The sequence below is a fragment of the Alligator sinensis genome, unplaced genomic scaffold (genome assembly GCF_000455745.1).
Source record: "Alligator sinensis unplaced genomic scaffold, ASM45574v1 scaffold178_1, whole genome shotgun sequence".
NCBI lineage: Eukaryota > Metazoa > Chordata > Crocodylia > Alligatoridae > Alligator > Alligator sinensis.
In genome coordinates this window covers 59,283-72,530 of record NW_005842031.1, presented here as the reverse complement: position 1 = coordinate 72,530, position 13,248 = coordinate 59,283, and positions in this window count along the sequence as shown.

Here is a 13,248-nt window from a genome sequence, read left to right as displayed (position 1 = left end):
TAGGGAAAGGTCCTTCACCCTGAATACAGTATGACTCTCTCTATCAGATGTTCAAACCCAGAGTCTGGTGGATTAGGGCCAATCCTTTCTAATTTAAGGCTCTGAGGTGGAGGGGTGCTGAACAAGTGCTGTGTGGTTTCAAATCCCATTAATATGGATGGATGGATGAGCTACCTGGCTGATCCCTGGTGCAGTGTCCCTTTCCCATTCAGAGTCTTCCACCTTTGCAGCAGGCTTTGCTATCTTATTCAGCTGTGCATAAACTGGAGTACAAATATAGTGGAGCTCCTAATCACAGCCTGTTTAAGCCCACAACTGATTACAGGTTACTGCTATACAGTTGGATGGGCAGAGGCAATGGCAATCAGTATTATGTTCTGCTCTTTCATCTGATGTTGGTTCAATCATGGCAGTTGCTGAGCACTCTGCACTACTACAGCGTTCTGAGAGGTGAAGGGACTCAGTCCCTCATAGAGACTTACAGGCCCTGTGTAGTGTGCAGCCCAGTCCCTGGGGAGGAGACCCATTGTAGTCAGTGACATAAGAATCTGTAATGGTGGACCTGATTGTATGATCAATCCTGCACCTACCTGTGTATGGACACACCTTTGTGCCATTAGAATCAATGAGGTTGTAGGCAGGTGCAAAACTTTGTTTATTCAGTTGCTGCACTGTGCAACACTAATACACTACTAGTTTGTTATGGGGAGATGTCAATGTTCTTTTGAGAAGAGCTTTTGTTTTCTAGCCTTCACTCCATTGTGCTATTTCAGCTAACTGCAGTGACTTTAGTCATGGAAAACTGACTGCGTTTGTTCCATTGGTTTTGTAACTTATATTTAAAAATTACTATTTTTTGTGATAAATTATTTGGAAGGCAATTTACACAAAGCACAGCAGGAAAAGATGCCTTCAATGGCATTGTTTAAAAGGGCCAGGGTGGAATAGTAATCAGAAAAGTGAATCAAAACGACATGAGGAGCCTAAACTCCTGCTGTAGGCCAGAAATGTGAAGTGGACATTTTTCTTTTGAAATATTTTTTTAGAAGATGTTTCCTAAAAATATTCTCTGTGTGATATTAATAGTGAGTCTTGTGTGCATTTCCTGGAGGATTTATTTTAATCTGATGCTGCCGCAGGAATGTTGATTTTTTTTTTTTTTTTAGTTTAGGCTATGTCTAAACCTTTCTCTAATAGTTCAGAAGGTTCAGTCTTGATACCAGTTACTTGCAATCAAGAATTATTTACTTGTGTTATTTTCTTGAATACCTAGTCATTTAGTTCCTGGCACTACTAAGCATGCATTATGGAAAGTTTCAAATGAGGAGGCTATTCCATTAGCTATTGTTTCAGATGGAAGGTACACACTGATTTTTTTTTGTTCTGTTTCATATAGTAAATATAACAAATTGTCAACTCTTGGAAAATTCAAATTAAATCTACAATTGAATTCTGAACTAGACAAACTGGTTGACTGATTTAATTTGACCAAACTTAGATTCCTGAGCAATGCCGTGCTGTTGGGTAAGGTAATTATAACTAAGTGATGTATACCAACTTCTTCATACATGTCTTTTGTGGCCCATCTCTCTACCCCATGACACAGCTGAAATTTCATGGATGCCCCTTGATGAAACACAAAACTATCCTGCCCTGGCTGAGTTCAACACTCCTCTTAGATGGGGTGTTGTTGCTCCATCTTGTTGACTGACATTTCCAGTTTGTTTCTACTTAGCTATGTGAAATGGATCCTTCTAGTGGTGAGATGTAGCTTTCATGCTACACTTTTATTATTTGGTTCCAATGCTGACATATTTGTGTGCTATCATTCATTCAGGACTCTGAATTTTGGATTGTATTTGCAGAGTTAGCATAGAAAGGCTGGCCTTATCCTTCTGTATTTAGAGACCCCCCAAGCCACCAAATCTCAACAAAGGATCACTCAACACATTGACTGAGAGTTGGTGTGGAGCCATCTGTTGAAATAAGAATAGAGACGTGTCCAACTTTACACTAATGCACTAAACAATGTAAAGATGATTATGTCTTTGAGAGGTTTCCAAAATCATAAGACTACTGGGAGCTCAGGGAAAATTTGTGGATCACACAGTGCAATTTAGTTATCTCTTATTTGCTCACAAATTACAAACCATTTTTTAAAAGTGCTAGGATTGATGGCAGTAAAAGCTTTTCAATGTTATAAACTAAATGTGGCAGTTCTTACTTACAAATACTTTCCACATGATAACAAGAGTCACTGTACAGCATGCTGAGGGAGATGTCAGGATATTTCTGTTAGGAAGATACCTGACACCTTTTACTGCTGCTTGCATGAAAATCATTCTGTGAGCAGTGAAAAACCTGTCCTACTGTGCTATCATCAAGTAGGAGAAGTGGTGCACATTGTTCACATGCAAGGAATAGAGGGAGTATAATGCATTTCTTAGAATCCAGGACTGGAAGTTGGAGAGTGAGGTCATTGACTCGGTGTCATTAATTTGCTGTAGTTTTGGTAAGTCCTGTAACGTCTCCATTTCCCCATCTGTTAAATGAGGGCAACACTTATTCTGTTGCAATCAGAACTTGTGGTAGAGGTGATATCTTTTATTAGACCAACTAGATTTTTGCAAAAAAAAAAAAGTCTTTATTTGCAAGCTTTCAGGCACAGGCACCCTTCTTCAGGCATAGGAGAAAAGATTGTAAAAGTTCTCCTAGGTAGAAACGGAAGTCCATATTTCATAGGAGAGTTGAAGGTGTGGTAAAATTCTCCTAGAATTTTTACAATCTTTTCTCCTATGCCTGAAGAAGGGTGCCTGTGGCCCAAAGCTGGCAAATAAATACATTTTTTTTGTGTGCAAAAATCTAGTTAGTCTAATAAAAGATATCACCTCTACTACTTCTGATTTCTTTTGTCTCTAGACCAATACAACTATAACCTGGATACCTTAATATCTGCTGTGTGCTTGAGCTACAGGCAGTGAAGTGGCTTCATTGGCTCATGCTGGTGGTTCTATACTATACTGTGGAAGTGCTCTGTGTATTTGAGGAGAGGGCTTGAGGCCACATTATGCCTGATAAATGAACAAAAAAGGCCACCACAAAGGATGGAGGCAGACAGGACTCACAGCAATGTTTGAGTTTCACTTGAAAAAGGAAACATATTGACAGAGTCACAGACTGTCCTCTTTCCTCTCCTGCTCTTATTCCTCTATGCTCCACTCAATTGCTTTTCAGCCACTTTGTTCCTCAGGTCTTGAGGCAGCCTTGGAACAGAGAGATCTCAGGCATTCATAGAGAGGGAGCTGTGGACCAAAGGGAAATGATGATGAACAATGGTCACAAGGGTTCAAGCACAAGGACTTGAACAGGTCAGAAGATTCAAGTGCAGAATGGTTATTCAGTAGCAAAGCCTCACAACAGTGGGGCTTGAGAAGGGATGAAGTCTGCCCTCTTCATATAAGGGGATTTAGTTCTAGAATTTAATAGAATTCAATATACTTGAACATCTGCTATTAGCATGGTTGATTAAGTAATCTGGGGTGAAAAAGTTACACAAGTTTCCTCTCCATCATCATATTTAGTCTGAAAATCTTGCAAATATAAATTCTCAGGAATTGGTGGTTTTTTATTTTCATGATAGCTAATTACACTGCTGTAAGACCAAGGTACTCTGCTTTCTTGGCAGCAGTTTTACCAGTGTCCAGATCTGTTCAACACTTAGTCACTCAATGAAACAGCAAATAATCATCATTCTTATGACCCACCAACCACAAAACCCTATTATCACTGATGTAATGCTCTCTGTCTGACTGTCTTCCAAACCCATTAGCAACATGGTGCAATAAGTATTAGGAAATACACTTTACCACAAAACTATTCATTGTTATCAGGTGATTTTCCCTTTCATGTTAAAGCTCTTGACTATACCTATCACCCTGATTTTTCTAGTAACGTTTGAATCTGAAGATAAATCCAGATGCTTTCTTGAATTAAAAAAAACTCTGGGAAAAACAAAAACTAACCAACTGAAACCCCAAACAAAAACAGATGTAGAAACCAATAGAGCAAGACAACAAAGGAGGAAAATCCAGTCTCTTCTGCTAAATCTCCCTGTTTCTAGCAATTAGATACGTAAGAATACATAGGGAGGGTGGAACCATCAGTCTTGTTACATAACATGATTCACAATTTCTTTATTGGATTTTAAAAAACTCATTTGAAAAGGAGCCACATGATAACCCTTTCATGATGAATAATACTTTACTTTCTGTGCTGGCCTATCAATTTCAGGAATCCAAAGAGATGAAGGGTGGTTTAATTCAGTGGGGACTAACCTTTTTGGCAGGTGTGCCACAGATTAGTCCCATATCCTCCCCAAGTGCCGCTCTGATCCTTTCCTCCTGTCTGACCTGTTGCTCTGCTTTCTGCTCTCAGACCTCTATTCCCTGCCTGCTCTACTTTTTGCTTCATTCCCTGTGTTCCTTGCCTGATTTGCTGCTTTGCTTTCTGCATCCTGCCCTAGCTGCTTCTGTGTTGCCTGTCCCTTCTCTTATCTGCTGTGTGCACAGAGGCTGCCTGTGCCACTTCTGGCACCCATGCCACAGGTTGGCCACTCCTGGTTTAATAAATCCAGTGCAAATTTGCATGTAGACAAGACCTACCTCAGCATCAATCCAAGTATCAGACTCATTGCACACTGCTTGGGATCACTACAAAGCAAGAGTACAGTATTGGTAGGTGGAGAAGTGTTTTCTCTTGTGGATGCTTTTCTTTTTACTTAGGGGACTGTTGATAATGTGTTATTCAAGACAAAGCCCAAACCCAGGCAAGAAACTAACACCAAGGTCACATGGAGTTTTTTGGGGTACCAGGCACTATCTTGGATGGCAAGTGCTGCAGGACAGAGCCCTAATTCTGTAATTATGCTAATGCTATTAATAATTCATAGGCACTGACTTTTTATTTTTGTTGGGGGGGGGTGGGCTAAGATGTTGGATATGTAGAAAGTTTTATGCATTTCAGGTGACAGCCTGAGGTGGGGCAGGGCCCTTGGGCTCCCACATACTCAGCACCTCTGATTAATATAATTATTTTGTTGAAGCCCAGGGGGAAACAGAAACTACAGATGACAAGGGTGACCAAGGTGCCAAAAATATGTAAATAGAAACTTTAAATCAGATTATTTTTTTATCTTCATTTCTGTATGTGAAAGACTATGACTATACATCTTTCCTTTGGTAAGAAAATCACTTTGTTTCTTAATTTTAATAAGGGTTATTTTTGTTTTACAATAAGAGAATATATTTTATGACCAGTTTAGGCATCCATGGTGGCGCAGCAATATGCTATAAAACCTACCCAGTAAGCTCTATACAGGACATATCAAGTCATCGAAAGTGATTACATTAATAGATGAGGAGCCAACCTTTTTACAATTTAATGTTATGGTGGATGAGCTCACTGTTCTTGAGGAAACCACTAAATCAGATCTGTGTAGAAAGTAGAGGAATTCACTATTCAACTACTGTTTAAAGAACATATGATGCACATGAAGATTTAGATCCAAGCAAGGATATTAAATGGAGGGCCCCTCAGGCTTTCTGGCAAGAGGAAGATGCAACAGCTGCTGCAACTATCACTGGAAAAAGATGACAATAGAAGGAATTAGACCTCATAAAGGAGTCCAGTTCCTTGTGAAAGAGCAGATGATGTTTAGTACAGCGATTTCCCACATCCCCTAGGCATCTTCCATCATGGAATCAAATGGAACACCTGACCCAATCCCTGCTGAAGTCCCTGCTAGGAGTGTTGCCGTTGACTTTGGTTGAAGACTAGCGTCTGAGAATATGAAGCCTGAAGGCAGTGCTGTGATCATCTAGTCTGACTTCCTGTAGGCCAAAGACTGTAGAATTTTACCCAGTAGTTTCTGACGTGGAGAAACTCATTCTTCTTTATTTAAACACTTTTTTGGGGGGAGGTGGGGTGGGACAAGTCATACACTGGAAGGTTCCTTGTAGGTTATGTGACCATAAGCAGTACAGAGATATTTCCAATCATGTTCACTTAGAACTGAGTAGATCAGTGCACTCAAAGCATTTTCGGTCCACTCTTGGATCTGGATTTAGAGTTTACTTTTTTAGAATGCCTGGAATAAGGCTCAGTGATAGCAGAGAGGCTCAGGCTCAAGAAAAGCTGATAAATGAATTAAAATTGAAGATATGTAGGAGTGGGGAAGTGTCAGAGATACATTGGGCTTTTCAAACAATAGTGTTTTGACCCAATGTTTCCTTTAGGTGTTTCCTTTACATGCTTAATAACCTTTAGATATTAAACAAAGATATTAATAATATGAGCTCTCAGTCATCCTTTAATGGGAAGAAATAAATACCTTGATGAAATGCATTTCCTGAGTTGCTGCATACATATGAATGAGTTACCCTATTGTCTTAGAATATAATTAAACTGGATAATGTGACCTTGCAGATGGAGGGCAGTCATTGTTGCTGCTGCTCTATTTAACAACTGACACAGATGAATAGGATCAGAAACTGTGGGTCATTTTTGAGTCAGTCATCCAAATGCTTCAAACAAAATCTGTTGCCTAAATTAATGTCAACACAGCCATCTAAAGAAATGCATGTGTATACTTTGAAACTGCCATTGATCCCAAATAATTTTTTAAAGCATCTTCAAAGTTATATACAGTTAAACTTCACTGAAGTAAAGAATTTAGTGTGTACAGTCCTAAGGCAGTCATTTCAAAGGAACCAAAGGGAGTTAGGCACTCCAGATCCAGTTGAAATCCAATGTAAATTGAGTGCCTTACCCATCTAGGTTTCTTCAAAAAGCTAGTACCCTTCTGCAAGGTGCTCCTTAATGATATCTAGGTGCCTAACTCCCATTTAAATAATTTTTAAAGGAAATTAGGCACCTACATACCACTAGGCCTTGGTATCTCCACCATTATGAATGGAAATGGGGGATGCTTAGCTTCTTGCAGGAAGTGCTCATAGCACCCAACCCTGAAATCAAACACTTGTGATGATGAGAGTGCTGAGGTGAGTGTACAAGTTTCACTAACTGAATTCAAGTACATGCCCAGCCCATTCCTACTCCTGTAGATGTCAATGGGGAAACTTCTTTTTCTTGCAGAGGGAACAGGATGAGAATCTTAATATGAGTTCACATAATAGAAAGTCTCACTGATGTGTGTGTGATAGGTCAGGCCTTTGTGTTTTATATCAGTACAAATATGCCTGTGTAGTATAAATCGATATTCCAAAGGTCTCTGAAAATGCCAACTGAAAACATGCTATCTTCCTTTCTCAGCCAGCACTTAATATTGATTAAGGCAAGTGGTTTGAGCAGGTTTCTACAAGGCAATTGTTTGCATTTTTAAAAATATATACGTACAAAAGTGCACATGGACTTTAGTGGGTGCGTAGTGCCCAGTCTGCTCATGTTCATCTAGAACGTTTTGCATTGCATGCACAAATCATTCATTTGGCATGGATAGTTTATGTAGCTGCAAGCATAGGCAAACCCTTAGACTATGTGGGCCAATGCTGCCAATGCAGCTGAAATTTGTTTTATCATTTTAATTGAATGTGCTAGGTCAGAGCTTCTTGTCTACTGGATGAAGCAGGGATTTTTGTGGGTGATATCTGCATGGTTGGGATAAAGTTAGACAAGCTTTCAAATGCAAGGCATTCTTAATTGTACTGGCTTCCCTAGCTGATAGCTAGCTGCTAAAAGCTTTCCCCATGTAGTCAAACCTTTACTATTGTAGGAGCAGTAGCCCAGGCTCCTAAACCATGGCAGAAAAAAAGTCTCTCTGGCTGATCCACAGCCACTAGAGGAGTCCTTTGGGACTGCTGGAAGCCAGAGTAAATTATAGTAGTTTTTAGGCTGTTCTAATTTATGCTGGGAAACAGCATGATGCCCAACAGCCCCAGAAGCAAAAGTGCCTTAACCCACTTTCCATAGTCATGTGACTGTCCACTCACCCCAAACCATGCTGAGCATTCCTAAGTCACAACACAAGCTAGACGCATTTATGGTCAGACTGATTTTAAAAAAAATCTCTGATGATACAATAAATAATATGATTGAGGTTTACAGTTCAAAGAAGCTATAAGGAGTCACTACAAATCAGCTTGTCATGTGGCCATGAACTTTATAATCAATCTTACCTAAAGGGCTTATGCTGACTGCTTTTTTTGGTTTGATTATTTTTTCATGCTAACTGCCTGGAAAGGAGTCAGCAGAAGTCACTAGAAAGGAGTCAGCAGAATATGACTAGACACATGACTTTATGTTGTAAAATGAAGCTAACATCTTTATTCATTGGCAACATAACAAATTTAGAAATTGAGAGCTGATAAACTGGCAGCAGCAACAACTGGCTTTGACATTTTGGCACTTCGGTTTTCAGCTGTGAGAAATCAAATGGCTTACTTCTCCCTGCCTAATAGGAGAAAAAATGTTGACTCACTGTGGATGAGCTAATTGAGTTTTAGTTTAGTAACTGAGGGCAAGATTTAGGGAGGCATCTTAGATGCCTTCAACTTAGACATTGCAATACCTATAAGTCAGTTGGCTGGCCCCAGCAGGGTGATTCAAGAAGACACTTAGGCTCCCACTTGGGATAGTTAAGCATCTCCATAGGGTGTTCCAGAGAAACCCTATGGAACTAAACAATAGGAAACACTTGAGCATTTCCCATCTTCTGCAGCTGAGCCATTTCAGGGTCCAGAACACAACATCCTCTCCTGAGAATAGGTTCCCAACTGAGCAGGGCTCACTTTTGGTGAGGATAATGGTATCTATGATTAGGGATCTACTTAAAGCATGTGGAGGTGAAGCAAAAGTTGTGGGCCACTAGGGGCGTCCAGTGCCATTTTTGTGGTCTTTTCATGGTGAGACCTCCCGCCACTGATTGGCCGAGAAGGCTGCCTTTCATGCAGCCTTGTCCATCACTACTGATTGGCCAAGAGGGCTGCCTTTTGTATAGACCTGCCACTCTCCACTGATTGGACAAGAGGGTTGTCCTTCATGTGGCCCTGCCTGCACAAAAGACAGTCCTTTCGGCCAATCAGTGGTGGAGGGAAGAGGGGGTGACTGCCATCTTGGCTGCCCTCTTTGTGCCAATGGCTCCTCCTTCATCTCCCAGTTGGCTCTGAGGCTGGGCTGCAGTGGCTACTGGCTCCCATTGGGCAGCCAACATTTTATTTTTAGCAATTTTTTTTTCTGGTGATTCCATGCAAAACTGAGGGATCACAGAAACCACCTTTTCCACCCTTTCTGTGAAAATTGTTAATTCGTTAATTGAGTAGATCCCTATCTATAATTGATAGAACAGGCTAGAGGTTAAAGCTTTCTTCCAGGAAGTGGGAAACTTGGGTTCAGGGCCCTCTTTGGTTTCTGGGCATTTGAACCAATATTGTCCACCTCTTAGGACAGTGCCCCAAAAACTACTATGTTCTATATCCCCCCTGTTCAACCTTGTCACATACTTAGATTATAAACTTTCTTGGGTAGGAACCATCTTTTTGTTATGTTAGTTGATGAGACACATCATTTGTTATACGTATGCAAAGTACCTATCATAATGGTATGCTGATTTTGGACTAGGGACATCTAAACATTAATGTACTAACACAGCGAAAACAAAAGCAATAATAATAATCCAAGAGTAATGGCTCCAGCTAGAGATTTATATAGGAACTGTATAATCTCTGATATATTTTTTATTTCCTTGTATGGTTTGAGGTGCTACTAACCTCATTTGTGTGCTCATTTGGATGTGCCCTAAATATTTGAAATCCATTGAGCCATATCCAGAAGTTGAGGATAAATGATTCTATCCTCTGAAACCTATACCTTCTTCTGGTTACCACTCCGTGTACATTACATGGAGTGGTAACCAGAAGAACCATCTTGGACTCCATAGACATCTACTAACTATAACTCTAAGGAGCTGTAATGGCATTTAAGCATTTTGTTTTCAAAACAGAAGACTTGTCTACATTGCTGAGTCTCTGCCACTATAACTGTGTGAACATACCTGTATTGGCAGAGCCCCCTACTGGAGATGTGGCATGTGGAGGCTGAAGGGGCGCATCCAGGTGAGTGTACACATGCAGTTTGTGGTGCTGCAGATCCATCTGTGGCACCATGAATGCGACACGTGCAAGTGTTCTGCACACTGCTAATTTGCAGCACAGGGTTTTTTTGACACTGGGAGGTCCTGGGGCAACTTGCTGTGTACCAGAGCATGTGTGCAGGGGCATTCCCCAGGGACAAGTAGAAGAAGCACAACTGTGTACCGTTGCTATATGTCCCAAGAGAAGCACATGTCCGTGCTTGTTTGGACACTCCTATGGAGTTTTTCTGCTGGCTCTGTTACACCACCCCTGAAATGACAGAAGCTAAGCTAGCACAAGCCTTCGTCTGTGAACATATCTGAGCACACCCCTAGCTGACACAGCCATGTCAGCAAAACTTTGCAAAGTGGACCAGACTTAATGAGGCCAGAAAATAACTGAAATGACTAACTTATTATCACTGAAGCCTCCTAGGCCTCAATTAAATATATTTTTCTGGTGCTCAACCTTGCACCCTTTCAAAATTTCTCCTAATTTTTATTAAATAACAGGTGTTAAACCAGCTGGTTTCCTTATGTTACTGTTACACCTCAATTTAAATAGTTCTTCCCAGTCTTCATGCACCCATTCTGAGTTTAGCAATCTTGCATCAACAGAGATTATGTTCAGAACAAGCCCAGAAAAGAGAAAAGTGAAGCAAATGAGAGAAGTGATACAAAGGGAATTTCCAGCAGTGTCAATAAATTTACCACAATACTTACTTCTCTCACGATGTGTTTTACTACCAGACTTGGATCTAAAACTATTCACAGCAATATTTCATTAGGTGAACAAAGTTCCCTTTTCTGTTTGCAAGTCATTTGTGACTAGACTTCACTATCTGTGAATTTATTGAGAAAAGATTAATCAAAGAACTGAGGAGAACATATTTAAACTTTTTGATTGGCCATGAGCTAATTGCAGCTACTAGTCTGAGTATACACAGTTCATAATTTATTAGACATCCTGTGAGATTGCTCACCAAAATCACATGGCACTGTTTCCACTCTCCATGGAGTAACTTGCAAACTCACAAAGACCTCTTAGGAGAGCTACAGGAACACTTTTGCTGTGAATGTTAATTCAAATGTGTACAATTCCTGAATTTTTCCATTTCAGTGAGCATTTTTGTGACTGAAATATTGGTTGTATGTCTATAATCACTCTTCCATGGATTCACTGAGCTTTAATTATTAGATTTTCTATTGCAAAGACCAGGGTAACTAGAGCTACATCAGAAAAGACTAGGAGAAATCCTGAAGGAAATTTTGTTACCATGTAGATTTTAGTTAGAATAGAGAAATAATTAATTTATCCCTAAACTTACCTCTTGGGTTTCATTAAAGAGCAGAATACAAATATAAAAAATGTATGAACCGATGGTGTCTGTTAAGGTAAATGGCAAACAAAGGGTTGTTTAAAACTGAAGGGAGGGGCCTAACTTACGTATTTTTTTTGTAACAGAAAGGGCCTCAAAAGCAGTTTATATAACTATAAAACATAATAATTCATTTGCTTATTAATTCAGATCATATGAAGATAGAGATGAATGCTAACATCAAACAGAAAAGATTTAAAAGCAGCTATTCAGTATTGGGTTGCGACTTGAGAAACTTGATGAAAACAGGAAGACCAATAGATAAGACACCAAAGCCAGATTTTGAAAATCCCACCTTCATTTTCACGTGGGAAACTTGGGACACAAACCTGTACATGCACATTTATGTTATGTAAACATATCTGTATCTCTAATTGCCCTCAGTCAGGTTCTTGAATACATAAGAAACACTAATATTTTCTTTTCATCTCTAACTGGAAAAACAGTTGTGTTTTCTACAGGTTAAATAGGGGCGGGTAAAATATGGCCTGCGGGCCAGATCCTGCCCACCAGGCCATTCTGTCTGGCTGGCAGGGCTCCTGAAAATTTTAGAAAATTAATATTTATCTGCCCCTGGCTGCCTGTCAAAGATGACAGGAGCCAGGGGCAGTAGCACCCAAGGGGCATCTCCGGCAGAACTAGGCAGACACAGCAAGTCTGACCTAGCCCTGTCACCCTGCCGCCCCCAGTCCCAGCCAGAACCCTCTGTCTAGAAGGGGCTTCTGGAGGCTTCTGGCCTGGGGCTGTTCCTGCCTCCCTGTGCTGAGAGGAATACAGATAAGACTAAGGTAGGGGAAGGAGGCTGGGGAGGACTGTGGGTTAGGGTTAGGGTTAGGGCTGGGCCAGCTCCTGCAGGCCTGGGGCTACAGCTGGGAGCCACGTGGTGCTGGAGATGTTGGCTGGCCGGCAGGTGAGGGGCAGTAGGGAGATGGCTGTGGCAGGCGTGGGGAAGGGGCAGTGAGTAGGTGTGTGGAGTGGAGCAATGGCTGGGCAGGAGTGCTGGGCCCATGCTGATGCACCGGGACTAGCGCCGGTAGGGCCCAGAGTGGGGCGGCAGGGGTCTATGGAGCTGGGCTGGCTCCCCCATCTCCCTGCTGGCAGAGCACAGCCCAGCTCCATAGACCCCTGCCATCCTGGGCCTTGCGCTCCTGCCGTCCCGCTCTGGGCCCTGCCAGCCCTGGCCCTGGTGCACTGCTACAGGCCCCGCGCTCCTGTCCGGCTGTTGCTGAACTCCGTGCATCCGCTTGCTGCCCCTTCCCCCTGTTTGCCGCAGCCACTTCCCCACTCCCCACCACCCACCGATCAGCTGGCAGCTCCAGCACCACGTGGTTCCCAGCTGCAGCATTGGGACTGCAGGAGCAGCTGGGACACAGTGCCAGAGTAGCAAGCGTGGGGGGGGGGGGGAAGGGGGGAAACCCCCCCCCCCTCCACATGCCACACCCCCCCCCAGCCACCCTCCCTGACACACTCACAGGCCCCCACAAACCCCCCCCCCATGCTACATATCTGCACACACACCCACATGCTCCCCCACCCCACATACACACATACCCACACTCCCCACAAACCCCACACGCATCCACAACGCACCCCCACACCCCACACACCCACAAACCTATACCCACCCACCCACAATATACAAGAGTAAGACTTCATTTTAAGCTATTGTGCAACCACCTCTATGTACACTACAGAAACACATGTAAATCAGGATAACAATATTTT